This window comes from Eretmochelys imbricata, chromosome 5 (assembly GCF_965152235.1).
Source record: "Eretmochelys imbricata isolate rEreImb1 chromosome 5, rEreImb1.hap1, whole genome shotgun sequence".
In the NCBI taxonomy this organism is placed as follows: Eukaryota; Metazoa; Chordata; order Testudines; family Cheloniidae; genus Eretmochelys; species Eretmochelys imbricata.
The window spans coordinates 42,272,246-42,293,300 of NC_135576.1; the positions used below are offsets into that span (position 1 = coordinate 42,272,246).

At 43.4% G+C, this 21,055-nt stretch overlaps 1 protein-coding gene across 8 annotated transcripts in view; it reads left to right on the plus strand.

The window, feature by feature from the left end:
* The window catches only part of ERBIN (erbb2 interacting protein), a 223,459-nt gene that overhangs the window by 59,490 nt on the left and 142,914 nt on the right, over window positions 1-21,055 (plus strand). For 7 of the 8 annotated variants that reach the window (XM_077816949.1, XM_077816948.1, XM_077816947.1 and 4 more), the window contains one exon: window positions 17,612-17,665. The gene's annotated coding sequence lies outside the window, so the exon portion shown is untranslated. Of the gene's footprint in view, window positions 1-14,815; window positions 14,882-17,611; window positions 17,666-21,055 lie in introns of those variants that run through there. The other variant, XM_077816951.1, reaches the window with a different exon arrangement.

Consider the following 21,055-nt stretch of genomic DNA (forward strand, 5'->3'; position numbering starts at 1 on the left):
TGATTTATTTGATTTTTAAGATTTCATTACGTGAAAGATATTTTAGAATAAAGAAATCTGTTTTCAGCATACTTTAGTGTGAGAAAACTCACTTCTGTTCCAGTCTTCCCTTTCAGCCTTCTAATTTATCATAAAATTGACTATTGGGTAAAATTTCTCAATATTGCTATACGCCTCATGGTGAAATTTAGGAAAGTTTGAAAATCTGTTCAGCTGTTCTTGAATTATTAATGTTTAAAAGTTTTTTTTTCATGCCTTAAAATTGTTCAGAGGCTTTTTTTGGCATTTGCCTAAAACAAATAATGTTGTTGAAGTTCAAACTTGCCATGCATGCAGTTCTTTGAGGACTTGGCCAAGGGGATTTTTCATAGATTCATAGATACTAAGGTCAGAAGGGACCATTATGATCAGATAGTCCGACCTCCTGCACAACGCAGGCCACAGAATCTCACCCACCCACTCCTGCGAAAAACCACTCACCTATGTCTGAGCTATTGAAGTCCTCAAATCATGGTTTAAAGACTTCAAGGAGCAGAGAATCCTCCAGCAAGTGACTCGAGCCCCATGCTACAGAGGAAGGAGAAAAACCTCCAGGGCCTCTTCCAATCTGCCCTGGAGGAAAATTTCTTCCTGACCCCAAATATGGTGATCAGCTGAACCCTGAGCATATGGGCAAGTTTCACCAGCCAGATACCCAGGAAAACTACAGTAATACAACATTGTGGTTTAGCTTGTACATGCCTCAAATCAGGAAATTCAAAGTTTTAACATTATTATAGAAATTGTGGTTTATCCTTATTGTGCATATACATATATTAGAGATTATTCTCCTCTGACCCCCCTGCATGTATGTATGTTTACACACATGTGCTTTAAAGACTCCATCCTGCTCCCATTGTAATCAGTGGCATTTCTTTAATTAGACTAGGAGCAAAAATGAGAAGACATGGGGCTCGTCTACATTACAAAATTATGTCAACCTAAGTGACGACTGGGAACATAATTTCAGTGTTCCATAATGCAGTGTTCTCCATCCCATAATGCTTCATGCATCTTTTCAAAAGCCCCGCAAACTCGTGTGTCCCTCCTCATTGTCTGCCATCTGTGGCAGAAACATGAATCCTGCATAGCTCTGCACTATTCTGATGAGCTTTGCGAGCATGGGGTGCCTAATCTTGCAGTATTTGCAGAGCTACCAGAGGAGCTCTGGGAAACAGAACAATTCCTTTGAGGCTAGATTGCTGTGGGATATAGAAACAATTCAAAGTTGTTGGTGGCATTCATGGAATAGGTGCAGATGATGGAGCCGCTGGTTCTGGGCCTGAGAAGCAAGAACTGACTTGTGGGATTGCATTATCATGCAGATTTGGGATGACTACAGGTGGCTGCCGAACTTCTGGATGCACAAGGCCGCATTCCTGGATCTGTGTGCAGAGATCGCCCCAGCCCTCTAGCGCAGTGACTCCAAAATGACACTGCACTGACAGTGGAGAAGCGAGTGGTGATCAGTCTGTGGAAACTTGCAATGCCTGATTGCTACCGATCAGTCATGAGTGAATTTGAAGTTTGGAAATCTACTGGTGGACGCTATTGTGATGCAAGTGTGCAAGGCCACTTATTGCGTCTGCTACGAAGGACTGTGACTCTGGGCAATCTGAAAGACAAAGTGGATGGTTTTGCAGTAATGGGGCAATAGATTGCACACATTTACCTATTTTGGCACCAGACCACATTGCCAAAGAGTCAAAGAAAGGGTTACTTTTCTATGATAATACAAGTGCTGGTGGATCACTGGGAACACTGACATCAATGTGGGCTGGTCAGGGAAGGTGCATGATGTGTATGTGTGTACATCTTTAAGAACACAGGACTCTTCAGAAAGTTGCAAGTAAAGACTTTCTTTCCAGACCAGTGGATTACCATTGGGGATGTTGAAATGCCATTAGTGATCCTGGGAGACCCAGCCTACACCTTACTCCTCTGGCTCGTGAAACTGCACACCAGTCACCTCGACAGCAGGAAGGAGTGCTTCAACTATAAGCTGAGGAGATGCAGAATGTGCTTTTGGTTGTTTGAAGGGATGCTGGCATTGTTTACTCATGAGATTGGACCTCAGTGAAAAAAAATCCCAATGGTTATATCTGCCTACAGTATCCTGCATAATATTTGTGAAGCCCAGGGAGAAAAGTTTCAACCAGGGTGGAGGTGGCGTAGCTGTCTGCTGAACTTGAGCAGCCAGATACCAGGGCTATAAGAAGAGCTGAGCGGAGCTGTATGGCTCAGGCAGGCTGAGAGAGACCATTTCAATAGTGAACCACAGTAATGTGTGTTGCTGTAGTGTGCTCTGCCTGGCCCTGCTCTTTTGCACCCCAGTATGAACCTTGTAATGAGTATGGTGTGTGTGCAGTAATATAACATTGCAAAGACACACATTACTATTATCTGTGAATGATGTCAGTCCCAGCCAACATATGTTGTGAACTAATAAAAATGATTCTCCAAGTCCTGTGCTTGATATCTGAAGCAGCAGAAGTTTGCAGGATCTGTTGGAACATGTCACCCAGGCCTTCTGGGGGTGGTGGGGAAGGGGCAATTGCCCAGGGGACCAGGAGATTTAAAAGGGCCTGTGGACTGTCACCACTCCCCTCAGCACAGTGGAGCTAAGGCAGGCTTCCTGCCTGCCCTCGCTCCATGCTGCTCTTAGAAGCGGCCGCAATGGCCCTACAGCCCCTGGTGGGGGGGAGACCAAGTGGTCTCCATGTGCTGCCCCCACCCCACAACACCAGCTCTACAGCTCCCATTGGCCTGCAGGCAGCAACGTGCAGAGACCTTCTGGGTCCCCCGCCTAGGAGCTGCTGCTAGAGAGTGTGCCAGTTGCTTTTTGGTAGCTGCCCGAGGTAAGTGCCAACCTTCTGATCCTTTCCTGCACCCTGCCCCAGCCTAGAGCCTGCACCCAAACTCCCTCCCAGAACCTGCACCCCACACCCCATCATACACCCAAACTCCCTCCCAGAGCCTGCACCCCCTCCCACAGCCCAAATCCTGCCCCAGCCTGGTGAAAGTGAGTGAGGGTGGGGGGGATGGAGTGAGCAGGGGGTGGGGCCTTGGAGAAGGGGCGGGACAGGGACGTGGCCTCAGGGAAGGTGTGGGCAAGGATCTTTGAGTTTGCGCAATTAGACGGTTCGCAACCGTACCAGGCAGGCATGTGGAAGCCCTGGCTGTGTCAGAAGAGCGTGCCCAAATGTCAGATGGACTGCATCCGTGTGGGCATGGCTTGTGTGTGCGTGGGGGCCCATTGACTGTTCTGCCCTGGGGCCCGGAATTGCTGTTGGTGGGCCTGATGTCATCCCATGTCGTGGGCATGAGTATATGCCAATAGGGCAGTTAAACTGAATCCTGGCACCATTTTCATCAGATGGTGGTGATTCTAGCTGGTACCTCTTTCTTGAGGATAATGTAGGTGGAAAGGGAATAGCTCTGGCAGGCATCCAACTGCAGACCAAGGCCATATGCTGCTAGCCTACGTGATGCAGTGGCACCTGCTGATATAATTGGTGAATGGTGTGGGACAGTGTCCTACTGTGATGGAAGAAATAAGGCAGCCTTTTCCCCAGAAATCTTTGGTAAAGGATTGCAGACTGCCTCCAGGAAAGTTTCCTCAAGATCTCTATGGAGGATTCATAGGACATCCTCATGCACATAAACTGTTCTGCGGGGCTCCGTCTTCCTAACTCTGCAGGGGAATGAAAAGCAGATAACCTGTAGAGGTAGAGTTGTTATTTCACTATCTCTTGTTCCATAAGTAAAGAAGAGTAAATAAATAGATGTCATGCTACTTTGGGGGTTCTAGAATGGTCAGTTGCGTAGTTGCTAGGTGAGCTCTCCAAGAGAAACAGGAAATGCAGCCGCAAAATTTTGCAGGGCTTTAAAGGGCGGCTTCCTATGTACCTTGCGCTGGGCAGTGGAGTTCAAAACGGTGAAGGTGGGGCATTGTGGGACACCTCTTGGAGGCCACTAAAATCAGTATAAGAAATGCAGTATCTACACTGACACTGCTTTGACCTAACTACGTTGACCTACACTCGACACACCTCCATGGAAGTGAAATTATGAAGTCATTGTAGGGGGCATTAACGTCAGCAGGAGTGAAATTTTAGTGTAGACACCTCCATAGTTAGGTTGACGAAAGGCAGCTTCCGTTGACCTAACTCTGTAGTGTAGACCACGCCTTAGTTAACTGCTTTACTAAAGGTTGTGATCCAGTTGATGGTCTTAGTTCAGTGGACAAGTATTCACACTACAAAACTGTCAGTGTTAGAGGCACTAATCACTTGTTTTATGTACAGTCTCTGCAGATGGAAAGAGTTGATCGAGCATAAGGACTGAACTAACTTCTCCTATTTTTAAAGCTGATGCTGACAGAACAGGGTTGAGATGCATTGGTAGAGTGTAGTATATAAGGTTGCAGTGCTGGTCTCCCTGCTTTACCTTTTTTTGTAGATAAATAGGATTTTAGTCTCTATGGTTGCACCCATCTTTCATGAACAGTAGATTAACTTAAAAATCCCCCAAACCGTAAAACATTTTGTACGTGGTTGCAGGAGGAAAATGTTATGATGGCTGTGAGAACCATAAATGCAGTTGTCGTGTTTCACTAATGTAGCTATCGTAGTTGTATTTAATTTAAATTGTGTTTTGTAGTTCAGTGGTCAGGTGCCATATTAAAGTGCTTTGTGGATTTGTATATTGTCAGTTTCATTGATATATGTAGTATTGTACAACTAATAACTAGTGTACCATTGAACAAGCTTGTGCTAGATACGGTTTTCTTTTTACTTTGGAAGGTGTAGTGCAGGGGTCGGCAGCCTTTTAGAAGTGGTGTGCCGAGTCTTCATTTATTCACTTTAATTTAAGGTTTTGCGTGCCAATAATACATTTTAACGTTTTTTAGAAGGTCTCGCTCTATAAGTCTATATATTATATAACTAAACTATTGTCATATGTAAACAAGGTTTTCAAAATGTTTAAGAAGCTTCATTTAAAATTAAATTAAAATGCTGATCTTGCGCCGCTGGCCCGCTCAGCCCGTTGCCGGCCTGGGGTTCCGCTCACCTAGGCCGGCAGTGGGCTGAGCGGGGCCTGCGGCTGGGACCCCAGCTGGCAAGGGGCAGGCAGCCAGAACCCCAGACAGGCAGTGGGCTGAGTGGGGCTGGTGGCCGGGTCCCCAGACTGGCAGTGGGCTGAGCCGCTCAGCCCACTGCCGGTCTGGAGTCCCGGCCCTGTTCTAGCCTGGTTCTCTTCCTCTCTCTGCACTGAGATAAGGGTGGTAGTGTGCTGAAAACAGGGCTGGAGGTGAAGGAGCAGGTTGGGGTGCAGGGTCTGGCCAGGAGCTAGGATGAGGGAGGGGGCTTAGGGTTGGGGCAGGAGGTTTGGGTGTGGAGTGCTTATCTGGGCAGCTCCCATTTGGTGCGAGGGGTGCAGGTGGGAATATGTGTGTGGGGGGGTGCAGGCGCTCCTGTTTGGTGCTCAGGGTGGGAGTGGGGATGTGGGGGGTGCAAGACTGAGGGCATGGGGTGTGGGGGGGGGGCTGGGTATGTGTGGGGGGGATGCAGGAGTCAGGGCAGGGGGCTGGGGAACTGGATATGTGTGGGGGGTGCCGGAGTCAGGGCTGGGGTTGGGGGGGGGTGTTCAGGGGTCAGGGCAGAGGGCTGGATGTGTGTGAGGAGGGTTCAGGGCAGAGGGCTTGGGGGTGTGGGGGGTTCAGGGGTCAGAGCAGAGGGCTTGGGGGTATGGGCAGGGATCGTGGATGTGCTCCCAGCCCCCTGCCCTGAGCGGCTCGCGGCAGGGGCTGGAGGGGATATGCCCTGATTCCACCCCCTTCCCCAAGATCCCCGGAGCAGAGAGCGCGCTGCGGCTCCACTTTTCCCTCTCCTGCTCTGTGGCAAGGGCAGTCAGCTGATCGGCCGCAGGGAGGGAGAGAAGGAGGGGCAGGAACCCTGTACGCTGGGGGAAGAGGTGGGGGGAGGGGGAAGCTTGCCTGTTCTGCAAGGAGAGAGCAGTGGGCAGAAAAGAGCGGTCTGGGTTGGGCAGGATTTTTAGTGCACACTGCTGTCTGCGCGGGTCCAGCAGACAGCAGCGTGCCATTAAAAATTGGTTCACGTGCTGTGTTTGGTATGGGTGCCATAGGTTGCCGACCCCTGGTGTAGTGGATGGGGATATATCCCATACAGTATCTGCAGAAGTGATATCTGAGGCTTGGTTTCTGTCCAGTAAAGGCATAAGATCAAGCTCCTGAATTGTAAGTGTCTCACCATTTTGTATCGCTAATAACCTTAAAACATCTCTTAAATTACTATCTTTAGTATTCTAGGTGAGATCTAGTTCATTGTAGCTCAATTGTGAGCATTTATTTTGTTTTTTAATAGTCTGACAGTTGTGCCAGATCACATACACTAATTTTTATGATATGTACTTGTCTAACCATACAGATAAGAATTCCTCCTTACCTGTAAGGGGTTAAGAAGCTCAAATAACCTGGTTGGCACCTGACCAAAAGGACCAATGGGGAAAGAAAATACTTTCAAATCTGTGGTGGAGGGGCTTTGTTTGTGCTCTTTGTTTTGTGTGTTCCCTGGGGAAGCAGAGAAGCATCAGGTCAAAAAACTCCTTCTCCTAAAATCATCCTAAAATGAGTCTCAGTATTGCAAAAAGAGTAAGTAAATAAGGCAAGGCACATTAGATGATCTTTTGTTTTTAGCTTGTGAATTTTCCCTTTGCTAAGAGGGAGGTTTATCCCTGGTTTTTTTTTTTTTTGTAACTTTAAAGTTTTGCCGAGAGGGGAATCTTCTGTGTTTTGAATCTGATTACCCTGTAAAGTTACCTTCCATCTTGATTTTACAGATGTGCTTCTTTAACTTTTTTTTCTTTATAATAAAGTTCTTTTTTTTTTAAGAATCTGGCTTACCAATTTGGTTGGTAGATCATTCTCAAGCTTCCCCAGGAAAGGGCATGAAGGAGCTTGGAGGGATATTTTAGGGAAACAGGAACTCCAAGTGTTCTTTTCCTGAATCTTAGACTAACTCATTTGGTGGTGGCAGCAGTACCCATCCAAGAACAAGGAAGGATTTGTGCCTTGGGGAAGTTTTTAACCTAAGCTGGTAGAAATAATCTTAGGGGGTCTTTCGTGCGGGTCCTCACATCTGTACCCTAGAGTTCAGAGTGGGGAGGGAACCCTGACATGGTGTGAGCCATGGGATCATTTTGAACCAGAAGCACAAACCTCAGGATATTAAAAAGATTTTTTTTCTCTCTCTCTTTTGGCTGCTTGGAAAGCAGGGAGGCTTTTGGATTTTTTTGTTTGGTTTTTTTTAAGGACATTTTTTTTTCTTTTAGCTGAGAGCAGCTATAGTTTTTTGTTTTTTTCTGCCTCAGTGCAGAGTAGTTAAATCCAGCAAGGGAATTCACAAGCTATGTGGGTTTTTTTTCTTTCTAGCTCTCGGGTTAAGCTAGGCTAAGTGCAGAAAGGCTAGGATGACAGAAAGTAATGTCCAGAAAAAGCTGGAATTAGCCAGATTTGAAGCTGAGGAAAGACAGAAGGAACATGAACGACAGCTGGAACTCAGACAGATGGAGGCTGATGCACAAGTGGCCAGAGAAAAAGCTGCTAGGGAGGCAGAAACAACCAGAGAAGAGGCTGCCCATGAGAGCGCTATGGAGGCCCAAAAGCATGCTCAGGAAGAGAGGGAAAGAGAGAGGAAGCATGAAAGGGAGTTAGAGATGGCAAGGGCTAAGCAAAATATATCAGACAACCCTAGCAATCCTTCTCCAGGTACCGCTTCCCATCCCAGAAAGTTCCCCACCTACAAGGGAGGTGATGATACAGAGGCCTTCTTAGAAAATTTTGGAAGGGCCTGCCTTGGGTACAGCATCTCTACAGACCAGTACATGGTAGAGCTGAGGCCGTAGCTCAGTGAACCCTTAGCAGAGGTGGCAGCTGAAATGCCTAAGGAACACATGAACAGTTACGAACTTTTTAAAAAACAGGGATAAATCTCCCTCTTAGCTCAGGGAAAACTCACAAGCTAAAAACAAAAGATAATCGAACATGCCTTGCCTTATTTACGTACTCTTTTTGCAATATTGAGACTGATTTTAGGAGGAGGAGTTTTCTGACCTGATGCTTCTCTGCTTCCCCAGGGAACACACAAAACAAAGAGCACAAAGCTCTTTTGGGGGGTTTGTTTTTTGAGACCACATCTCACTACATACCTCATGTTAGTTAGAGTCAGCTGAGATTCTTGTTTTTGGTTCTGAAGTCTTTTTAAACATTCCATGACTGGTCATAGAATCATAGAATATCAGGGTTGGAAGGGACCTCTGGAGGTCATCTAATTCAACCCCCTTCTCAAAGCAGGACCAATCCCCAACTAAATCATCCCAGCCAGGACTTTGTCAAGCCTAACCTTAAAAACTCCTAAGGAAGGAGATTCCACCACCTCCCTAGGTTACCCATTCCAGTGCTTCACCACCCTCCGGGTGAAATTTTTTTCCCTAATAGTCAACGTAAACCTCCCCCTCTGCAACTTGAGACCATTACTCCTTGTTCTGTCATCTGCTACCACTGAGAAGAGTCTAGATCCATCCTCTTTGGAACCCCCCTTTCAGGTAGTTGAAAGCAGCTATCAAATCCCCCTATCATTCTTCTCTTCTGCAGACTAAATAAGCCCAGTCTGCTCAGCCTCTCCTCATAGGTCATGTGCTCCAGCCCCCTAATCATTTTTGTTGCCCTCCGCTGGACGCTTTCCAGTTTTTCCACATCCTTCTTGTAGCGTGGGGCCCAAAACTGGATACAGTACTCCAGATGAGACCTCACCAATGTCGAATAGAGGGGGACGATCACGTGCCTCGATCTGCTGGCAGTGCCACTACTTATACATCCCAAAATGCCGTTAGCCTTCTTGGCAACAAGGGCACGCTGCTGACTCGTATCCAGCTTCTTGTCCACTGTAACCCCTAGGTCCTTTTCTGCAGAACAGCTGCCTAGCCATTTGGTCCCTAGACTGTAGCGGTGCATGGGATTCTTCTGTCCTAAGTGCAGGACTCTGCACTTGTCCTTGCTGAACCTCATCAGATTTCTTTTGGCCCAATCCTCTAATTTGTCTAGGTCCCTCTGTATCCAATCCCTACCCTCCAGCATATCTACAACTCCTCCCAGTTTAGTGTCATCTGCAAATTTGCTGAGAGTGCAATCCATGCCATCCTCCAGATCATTAATGAAGATATTGAACAAAACCTGAGAAAGCAGGACAATCAGTGAGTTATCTTAAGTGCCTATACACAAATGCAAGAAGCCTGGGAAACGAGCAGGGAGAACTGGAAGTCCTGGCACAGTCAAGGAATTATGATGTGATTGGAATCACGGAGACTTGGTGGGATAACTCACATGACTGGAGTACTGTCATGGATGGATATAAACTGTTCAGGAAGGACAGGCAAGGCAGAAAAGGTGGGGGAGTTGCATTGTATGTAAGAGAGCAGTATGACTGCTCAGAGCTCCAGTATGAAACTGGAGAAAAACCTGAGAGTCTCTGGATTAAGTTTTAGAAGTGTGATCAACAAGGGTGATGTCGTGGAGGGAGTCTGCCATAGACCACCAGACCAGGGGATGAGGTGGACAAGGCTTTCTTCAGGCAACTAACAGAAGTTACTAGATCACAGGTCCTGGTTCTAATGGGGGACTTCAATCACGCCGATATCTGCTGGGAGAGCAATACACCGGTGCACGGACAATCCAGGAAGTTTTTGGAAAGTGTAGGAGACCATTTCCTGGTGCAAGTGTTGGAGGAACCAACTAGGGGCAGAGCTCTTTTTGAGCTGCTTCTCACAAACCGGGAAGAATTAGTAGGGGAAGCGAAAGCGGATGGGAACCTGGGAGGCAGTGACCATGAGATGGTCGAGTTCAGGATCCTGACACAGGGAAGAAAGGAGAGCAGCAGAATACGGACCCTGGACTTCAGAAAAGCAGACTTTGACTCCCTCAGGGAACTGATGGGCAGGATCCCCTGGGAGAATAACAAGAGGGGGAAAGGAGTCCAGGAGAGCTGGCTGTATTTTAAAGAATCCTTATTGAGGTTGCAGGAACAAACCATCCCGATGTGTAGAAAGAATCGTAAATATGGCAGGCGACCTGCTTGGCTTAACAGTGAAATCCTTACTGATCTTAAACACAAAAAAGAAGCTTACAAGAAGTGGAAGATTGGACAAATGACCAGGGAGGAGTATAAAAATATTGCTCAGGCATGCAGGAATGAAATCAGGAAGGCCAAATCACACTTGGAGTTGCAGCTATCAAGGGATGTTAAGAGTAACAAGAAGGGTTTCTTCAGGTATGTTCGCAACAAGAAGAAAGTCCAGGAGAGTGTGGGCCTCACACTGAATGGGGGAGGCAACCTAGTGACAGAGGATCTGGAAAAAGCTAATGTACTCAATGCTTTTTTTTTTTGCCCCTGTCTTCACAAACAAGGTCAGCTCCCAGGCTACTGCACTGGGCAGCACAGGAGGAGGTGACCAGCCCTCTGAGGAGAAAGAAGTGGTTCAGAATTATTTAGAAAAGCTGGATGAGCACAAGTCCATGGGGGCCGGATGCACTGCATCAGAGAGTGCTAAAGCAGTTGGCGGATGTGATTGCAGAGCCATTGGCCATTACCTTTGAAAACTTACGGAGATCAGGGGAGGTCCCGGATGACTGGAAAAAGGCTAATGTAGTACCAGTCTTTTTTTATTAAAAAAAAAAAAAAGCGGGGGGGGGGGGGGAGGGGAGGAAGAGGATCTGGGGAACTACAGGCCAGTCAGTCTCACCTCAGTCCCTGGAAAAATCATGGAGCAGAGCCTCAAGGAATCCATTTTGAAGCACTTAGAGGAGAGGAAAGTGATCAGGAACAGTCAGCATGGATTCACCAAGGGCAAGTCATGGCTGACTAACCTAATTGCCTTCTGTGACAAGATAACTGGCTCTGTGGATGAGGTGAAAGCAATGGATGTGGTGTTCCTTGACTTCAGCAAAGCTTTTGATATGATCTCCAACAGTATTCTTGCCAGCAAGTTAAAGAAGTATGGGCTGGATGAATGGACTATAAAGTGGATAGAAAGCTGGCTAGATCGTCAGGCTCAACGGGTAGCGATCAATGGCTCCATGTCTAGTTGGCAGCCAGTATCAAGCGGAGTGCCCCAACGGTGGGTCCTGGTCATATTTGAGTGCTCCCATTTTTGGAATTGATTCTCCTTCTTGATCCAACTGGCCAGTCTAACACCCTTCAGGGAATGATGAGACATGCTTCTTTTTGTTCAAAGTTTGAGAATTGGATTTTCAATTTGTTTTTGAGAACAGTATCTCTAATTTATATTGTATAATCAGACATCTATTTGTGATGGTTACAGGTCAGCTGCACATTTTCTGATATCTGAGTGCATCCCCATAGGTATTAGGCCTTGTGCTTTATCTTTGCTGGGGTGAAATCGCCTAATTCTTTTGAAGGGTCCTGGGCTACAGTATGCTGTGGACCAACTTTGCTTACCCTAGGAGGTCCAATTGGGTTCATGTACCTATGGTTCTTTCCATTGGAAGCTTGTGAACAGTCATGGATACAGTGACCCCAGACAGTCCTTTTAAATAAAGAATTGTTTTTTCTTAACAGGAGGAACAAAGCCTAACTTAAGAGAAAAGGTTTTTAAAGCAACAAAAGGCCTATATGTGTGTCTTTCACCTAGAGTATCACCATACTCTTAATGGGGACCCTGGTATGTCATCTTATCCCCAAACTCTGGAATCTAGGTTCACATTCCTTTTTCGTTTCTGTATGTGAGTGAGTCTTTTTATCTAGTCTCAAGTCTTGTTGCTCTCCTCTGTTTTCTGAGCCTAGATAAGCTGGTTTGGGTGGCTCAGCAGCAGTCGGTGTAGCAACGTTCTGGTGAAGAGAGTCATGGGTGTTTGCTGAGGTGATTATCTGAGTTGGCCTCTTCCCTGCCTGCATTTTCTGACAGTCTTGCTATTGAAGTCACTCAATATATTCATACAGTAAACCACATAATAGTCAGACCAACAGAACGTAAAATATTGTTAAGTTATTACATAGCAGTTATAGATCTGTCATACTACTCACTGTGATGACAGGCATTATTAAAAATGAATTAGCAAACTCAAAAACAGCTAAACAGTTCCTTGGAAGTTTAAAAAAATAATTTTGCTTTTGGACTGAGTACATAAATGAAGAATTCCAGCCAACAGTGTAACTTTTAAAGGAAGTTGTAAGGTTTGCTAAATAGGTGTGTGTGTGGTGTGTTGGTTTTTTTTTATAAGAATGGGAAGGCCCAGGTTATCCATACCTATCTCTAAGCTACAGATTTTATTCAGTATCTGTGCCCAACACTAAAGTTTGAGCATGACCAAAAAGATGGTTGCATTCTTTGGCTGAGTTGATGACACAGACACTGAAACAGGACCAGGTCAGGTTCAGGAAAGAGGTTACTACTTGGTATTCAATGTGACAAACAATAATTGTTGTTACTAGAGCTAACCAAAAAAATGGTAAGACTTTATTTAAAACTAACTTTTTCTGCAAATTTAAAAACCTGTTTTTTCATTTATTTAAAGTTTTTAATGGAAAAATTTTCATCTAGAAAAATTTGGGGTTTTTATAGGTTGTTGGGTATTTCCCCTTTCTCTTCCCTTTATTTTTGCCCCATTTTGCCATTGAAAAAGTGAAGGGAAAGGAGAACATGGAGAAATGGAAAGAAAAATGAAAAATTACCATCTGAGGTTCCATTGAAAAAAATAAAATACACCCCCTCACCCCCCAAAACTTTCCAGATCAGGATGATGGGGAAAGAGCAAATTTTTTAACAAAATAAAAACTTCTTAGAAAGACTTTTGACCTGTTCTAGTTGTTACATGATCCAACTTTCTGGATTATGGTGACATATGTATACACATATAGTTCAACAGGGTTGAGAAATGTTACTCACTGGACAGACCTCTTCCCCAGGAAGTGCTTTAAGGAAAAATTTGACAAATGGTTGTTAAAGCTTGGTATAGTTGGGGAGAGCATTATCAGCTTGACTGCATACAATATGATAAATATAGTGGAACTAAATTTAAAATTGAAGGTAAGTAGCTTGTTTTTGATGTGCTGGAGAAGGCACCAGTAGAGCGGATGGGAAGAGTGGGTGAAATGGTCAAAATGGCAACCAAGAATTTTATTTCTAAATTTCAACTGGGGATTATAATAAAAAGATCTTAAAGGTCTCCACAGTTGAATGGAGAATAGGGTGTGACTTTTTTTAAAATTGAGAGTAAGATATGCCAGGTTTACACTAAAAAGTTAGGTTGACCCAGCTATGTCACTCTGGAATCTGAAATATCCACACCCCTCAGCACTGTAGCTAAGCTGATCTAACCACTGGTGTACACAGCACTAGGTTGACAGAAAAATAGAGTTGATGTTTTATCAAATTAGAGTTGCCACTTGCCACCTCTGAAGTACAAAAACCCCATGACATCTGAGATGATCCTGAGCCCATGAAACTGGACAGCTGGCAGTCTGAACTGAACACTCTTACAGATTTTTCTGGGAAAGCTATCTCAAAGAAGGGAAAACATGGACAAGTGGCAATTTTACATCAAATATAGATGATGTTGGAGTAAAAAGAATTAACTGCCAGAAAGATTCCTACTTGAAACAGAGAGCTAAGATTTTCTTCAAAATCATGAATTTTTTAAAGTAATTTTTTTCCCCTTCTGATTTTTAAGCTTTTTAAAGAATACATTTTCAGTCTTTCTCTACGGCTGTGATAATTAGAAACTTTTTTTAAAATGTAAGTTGGGTTTCTCATGTGGCTACCAGAATCCAGAAGTTGGGGCTTGAAGAAAAACACCAAATATTTGTGTGTTGGGATTAGGGCTTTGTGCGCCATTAGCAGTGGTTCAGGAAGTTGAACGAGAAGTAGTGGCCACTCTGTTGTGCTCATTATCAGCTTGATCCTTCCTGGTATAAAAGTCTGAGGAATGCTGGTTCACCACTCCTACGTTGGACAGGCAGGTAGGTGAGTGAATTTTTCAAGTCCTGAAATTTTACAATATTTTTATGCCTGTCTGGTGGCTTGTATGAAAGCAGGAGCTGAGCAAGGACTGATAAATAACTTTCTTATGTACAGAGAAAAATGGATTTTCATATTCCATCTCTTGTTTTTCCATCTTACCACTGTGTTCAAATAGAGTTAGTTAATGTGCTGCTGCTGCTTGTAAGAAGTTAGAGTATTTACTGTTGCAGTTGAGATCAGTGGGGATACTCAGCCTGTATCCCATTTGGTATAAAAGAGCGGGCACTACTGGCAGAGTGTCCTACATGAAGGCCAGCTTCCTTTGGAATTCTTTCTTCTCCCACCCTGTTCTGAAATAGCCCAATTTTTTTGCCCTTGTGGGGAGTTCTCAAAGCTCATATGCTTGAGTGGGTGTTGGTGAAGGGCTCAGGTGGTTGGGGGAGCAGGGGGGATTTCTGTGTGGCATGATAGCATGGTGAGGACAGTTGGGTTTAAAACCAGGTTAATCTGATGACTGGATGATATGTGGAAGTGTAAGGCAGAAGGAGAAATATGGTATTAGGTGATTTGTTCACTAACTTCTGTGTACTGTTTTACCAGCTCATGATGTTTCGTGTTTATTTTGGTTAAACCCCAGCTCCTGCAGTCATCTGATTACATGAGAATTTCAGCAAAAACAACGAGGAGTCCTTCTGGCACCTTAAAGGCTAACAGATTTATTTGGGCATAAGCTTCATGGGCTAGAACCCACTTCATCAGATGCATAGAGTGGAAAATACAGGATCAGGTATAAATACACGAAAAGATGGGAGCCTTACCAAGTGTGAGCTCAGTCTAACGAGACAATTCAATTAACAGTAGGATACCAAGGGAGGAAAAATAACTTTTGAAGTGGTAATGAGTGCCTGTTTCAAACAGTTGACAAAAAGGTGTGAGTAACAGTAGGGGGAAATTATTATGGAGGAAATTAGGTTTAGGTTTTGTAATGACCCAACCACTCCCAGTCTTTATTCAGAACTAATGTGATGGTGTCCAGTTTGCAAATTAATTCAAGTTCTGCAGTTTCACACTGGAGTCTGTTTTTAAAGTTTTTGCTGTTGAAGAATTGCCACTTTTAAGTCTGTTATTGAGTGACTAGGGAGACTGAAGTGTTCTCCTACTGGTAAACAAGCTACTTACCTTCAATTTTAAATTTAGTCTATATCTATCATATTGTATGCAGTCAAGCTGATAATGCTCTCCCCAACTATACCAGCCTTTAACAACCATTCGTCAAATTTTTCCTCAGAACACTTTCTGTGAAATGTTATGTTGAATGTTATAATTCCTGATGTCAGATTTGTGTCCATTTATTCTTTTGCATAGAGGGTGTCTGGTTTGGCCAATGTACATGGCAGGAGGGGCATTGCTGGCACATGATGGCGTATATCACATTGGTAGATGTGCAGGTGAACGAGCCCCTGATGGCGTGGCTGATGTAGGTTAGATCCTACAATGGTGTCCCTTGAATAGATATGGGACAGAGTTGGCACCAGGGTTTGTTGCAGGGTTTGGTTCCTGGGTTGGTGTTTTTGTTGTGTGGTGAGTAGTTGCTGGTGAGTATTTGCTTTAGGTTGGGGGCTGTCTGTATGCAAGGACCAGCCTGTCTGCCTGTGAGAGTTTCAGCTCACTTTCATTTTCTTTATTAAAAAAATATAGTTTCTGGCCTTCATGGCTGTTTGAGTAAAGTTTGAAACTGTAAACCACGGAGGCTCAAAAATCAGAAGACAAAAGAACTCAGAAAATATTTTTATAATGTCATGAGTTCTAAGGCAATCTTGTGATTTTTTTGGGTGGCTGACTTTGAATTATTTAGACGCTTTGGCAGTAATGCCAAAATGTCCATGGTATTATTTTTAATTGTATGCTAAGGGTGCCGGAGCTTCAGATAGGTAATATTTGGTGTGGAATGTTTTAGACTAAAATTGAAGTAAGTAAAATCTTACTCCTCTGTATTGGTATAAAGTTGCTGTCCGGTCCAAATATACTCTCTTATCTACATAACGTGTATTTACTTCAAAGGATACTGCAACCAACTCGAACTCCTTTGTGCATAATTGTTGTCAGCTGCAGAAAATGTTTTTAGCTGACAACACTAATATCTAAAGGAAAAAGTAGACAAGGTAGATTGATCTTTAGAGGCAATTGTACTACGCTCATTCCTGTTGTAGATAAAATTGCCCTTTTTATTGGGGCAGCAAATAATTTAAAATATGCACAAATTCATTTGAAAAAGAGATGTCTTTCACCTATGAGACAATTTTTGGTTCAGAAGCTTACTTATTACAAACTGTTCGTCCAATTAAAAAAAACAACAAACTATCTAATGTGCCTTGTCCAGCATTTGCTGAGAAGGCAGCTGGTAGAAAATTAAGTTGTTGTTAAATGCATCGGTGAAGTGCAATCTTGTCATGCTCCATTAATTTCTAGTTCTTATGTTTAGCTTCTCAAATAGATTTCTTCAGAATCATATGGAGAGAATGTTTCTGATATTCAGTTTATTAGGATAGATGTCTTTCAACATCATTATCATGAATTCTCAACTTTTTTTATATTGGGATTGGTACTTGCTAAGTATTCCAAAAATGATAGGTAAGGATTATAGAAGAAACAGTGTAGAAATAATCTAAACTCAAAATTAAAGTAGAGGAGAAAGTGATGTTGCCCTTTACTGTAGGGATACTTTTTGGCTACTGTTTCTGAAAAACCTTTCAAGTTCCCTCAGTTCTTCAGCAATCAGCACAACTTTTTTAAAATGAAGCTGACTTTTTTAAAATGACCTGAATGCAAAGTAAAATATCTAATACAGTGATTCTCAAACTTTTTTTTTCTCCTGCAGACCACTTGAAAATTGCTGAGGGTCTCGGCAGACCACTTAATGATCTTTCCAAATGTTGTTTGTACTGTTAGCTAACTATTGTAAAGCGCTTTGGATAAAAGCGCTATATAAAATAAACTTAATTAACGTTTTTTGTTCTACAAATAAAAGCACACAACTCATATTTTAATATCAGTAGTCTGACCTTTCTAATGCGATGGATGTGCCCTCTCTCCCCTGCTGTGGCAGCCCCCGAGCTGGGGCGGGGAAGGAGGCATGGGGGGAGAGGTGGGTCTCTCCCCGGCAGCCGCAGCCATGGAGCTGGGGAAAGTCCACTGGCCCGTCCTACTTATCCCCTATTCCCTCCAAGGCCACCACCTCACCTTAATGTGCATCTTCTCCAGGGTCCAGGAAGCTAATTAGTGGAGCCATGTCTGCACGGCTTCACTAATTAGGTGGGTGGCCCTTCATTCTCTCGTGTGTGGCTGCCCGGGGTGCACCTTAGAGGGAACTATCTGCAGACCACCTGAATGGAACTCGCAGACCACTGGTGGTCTATGGACCACAGTTTGAGAACCTCTGATCTAATACATGTAAAAGAACATTATATCGAATTATGCAGAACATTAAGTAAATTTTTTGTCTCTTTTCTTTTCACAGAATGTTGGCTTTGAAAGCTCAGGGAAGCAGTAGGGGAAAAAACATAACACAGTGGTAAGTATCATGTTGTTTTTTTTCTTTTGAACCAACAGTGTGTTTGTTAAAATATTTAAACGCACTTTCAATTCTCAAACAGGATTGACTAAATTAATGTATTTTAAGACTTTATGCTACATCAGTCCTATGTTGTTCTAAAATATTTTCCAATGAGAACTGATGCCAAATTTTAAGGTTAAAAATATCTGCTGTGAGAGCCAATTGAAGGATGCATGTTTTCAAGCTAGTTTAAGCACATTTATGTGTTACTGTCTATGTGAAAGGAGGATATACAGGGAACTAAGGGGAAAATGACAGCCCTAGAATTTAACTGTTCATTGTAAAGCTCACAATATTTTTAATAAATGTTTGAAAGATGGTTTCTGGATCATAAAAATATTTTAGAATTATAGACTTTAAGGTCTGAAGAGACCATTATGATCGTCTAGTCTGACCTCCTGCACAATGCAGGCCACAGAATCTCACCCACCCACTCCTGTAACAAATCCCTAACCTGTGTCTGAGCTATTGAAGTCCTCAAATCATGGTTTAAAGACTTCAAGGTGCAGAGAATCCTCCAGCAAATGGCCCATGCCCCATGCTGCAGAGGAAGGTGAAAAACGCCCAGGGTCTCTGCCAATCTGTCCTGGAGGAAAATTCCTTCCCGACCCCAAATATTGCAATCAGCTAAACTCTGAGCATGTGAGCAAGACTCACCAGCCAGACACCCGGGAAGAAGTCTCTGTAGTAACTCAGCTCCCACTCCATCTAACATGCCCAATGGCCTGTGATGGGATATCTACTGCTAATAGTTGAAGATCAATTACTTGCCAGAATTAGGCTATCCCATCTCCTCCATAAACTTATCAAGCTTAGTCTTGAAGCCAGATATGTCTTTTGCCCACACTGCTTCCCTTGGAAGGCTGTTCTTGAACTTCACTCCTCTAATGGTTAGAAACCTTCGTCTAATTTCAAGTCTAAACTTCCTGATGGCCAGTTTATATCCATTTGTTCTTGTGTCCATATTGGTACTGAGCTTAAATAATTCTTCTCCCTCTGTGGTATTTATTCCTCCGATATATTTATAGAGAGCAATCCTATCTCCTCTCAGCCTTCTTTTGGCTAGGCTAAACAAGCCATGCTCTTTGAGTTTCCTTTCATAAGACAGGTTTTCCATTCCTCTGATCATCCAAGTAGCCCTTCTCTGTACCTGTTCCAGTTTGAATTCATCCTTCTTAAACATGGGAGACCAGAACTGCGCACAATATTCCAGATAAGGACTCACCAATGCCTTGTATAAAGGTACTAATACTTCCTTATCTCTAATGGAAATAGCTCGCCTGATGCAGCCCAAGACCACATTAGCTTTTTTTTCAGGGCCATATCACATTGGCAGCTGATAGTCATACTGTGATGAACCAATACTCTGAGGTCGTTCTCCTCCTCTGTTACTTCCAAGTGATGCATCCCCAGTTTATAACAAAAACTCTTGTCGTTAATCCCTAAATGCATGACCTTGCACTTTTCACTCTTAAATTTCATCCTGTTACTATTACTCCAGTGTACAAGGTCATCCAGATCTTCCTGTATGATATCCCGGTCCTTCTCTGTATTGGCAATACCTCCCAGCTTTGTGTCATCCGCAGACTTTATTAGCACATGCCCCCTTTTTGTGCCAAGGTCAGTAATAAAAAGATTAAATAAGATTTGGTCCCAAAACCGATCCCTGAGGAACTCCGCTGGTAACCTCCTTGCAGCCTGACAGGTCACCTTTCAGTGTGACCCGTTGTAGTCTCACCTTTAACCAGTTCCTTATTCACCTTTCAATTTTCATATTGATCCCCATCTTTTCTGATTTAGCTAATAGTTCCCCATGTGGAACCATATCAAATACCTTACTGAAATCGAGGTAAACTAGATCCACTGTGTTTCCTTTGTCTAAAAAATCTGTTTGGTTTGACACGATCTACCTTTTGTAAAACCATGTTGTATTTTGTCCCAATTACTACTGACCTCAATGTCCTTAACTACTTTCTCTTTCAAAATTTTTTCCCAGACCTTGCATACTAAAGATGTCAAACTAACAGGCCTGTAGTTACCCGGATCACTTTTATCCTCTTTCTTAAAAATAGGAACTATGTTAGCAATTCTCCAGTCATACAGTACAACCCCTGAGTTTTCAGATTCATTACAAATTTTTGCTAATGGGCTTGCAATTTCATGTGCCAGCTCTTTTAATATTCTTGGATAAAGAATATCTCGGCCCCCCGATTTAGTCCCATTAAGCTGGTCCAGTTTGGCTTTTACCTTGGATGTGGTAATATCTACCTCCATATCCTCCTTCCCGTTTGTCGTCCTACCGTTATCCCTAAGCTCCTCATTAGCCTCATTAAAGACTGAGGCAAAGTATTTGTTTAGATATTGGGCCAGGCCTAGATTATCCTTAACCTCCACTCCATCCTCAGTGTTTAGTGGTCTCACTACTTCTTTCTTTGTTTTCTTCTTATTTATATGGCTATGGAACTGTTTTACTGTTGGTTTTAATTCCCTTTGCAAGGTCTAACTCTACATGGCTTTCGGCCTTTCTCACTTTATCCCTACATGTTCTGACCTCAATAAGGTAGCTTTCCTTGCTAATCCTTCCAATCTTCCACTCCTTGTAGGCTTTCTGCTTTTTCTTAATCACCTCTCTAAGATGCTTGCTCATCCAGCTTGGTCTACAACTTCCGCCTATGAATTTTTTCCCCTTTCTTGGGATGCAGGCTTCTGATAGTTTCTGCAACTTTGACTTGAAGTAATTCCAGGCCTCCTCTGCCTTTAGATCCACAAGTTCTTCAGTCCAATCCACTTCCCTAACTAATTTCCTTAATTTTTTTTTAAAGTTAGCTCTTTTTAAATCAAAAACCCTAGTCACAGATCTGTTTTTGTTTATCCTTCCATTTAGTTTGAACCGAATTAGCTCATGATCGCTTGAACCTAGGTTGTCCCCTACAACCATTTCTTCTATGATGTCCTCACTATTCACCACAACCAAATCTAAAATGGCATCCCCTCTAGTCGGTTCAGCAACTACTTGATGAAGGACTCCATCAGCTATCACATCCAGGAAAATCTGAGCCCTATTATTATTACTAGCACTTGTCCTCCAGTCTATATCTGTGAAGTTAGTCTCCCATGATCACACAATTCCCATTAGAATTTACTTCATTAAAAACATTAAAGAGGTCTCTATCCATATCAAACTCGGATCCCAGCGGTTTGTAGCACACCCCAAGCACTATGCCAGGCTCTAGTAGCTTTCTTCCCCAATGTGATTTTTTTGCCCAGACAGGCTCTGTCTTATCCATTCCATCACTTATTTCTTTTCAGTCTACCTCATCATTGATATACAATGCTACTCCACCACTT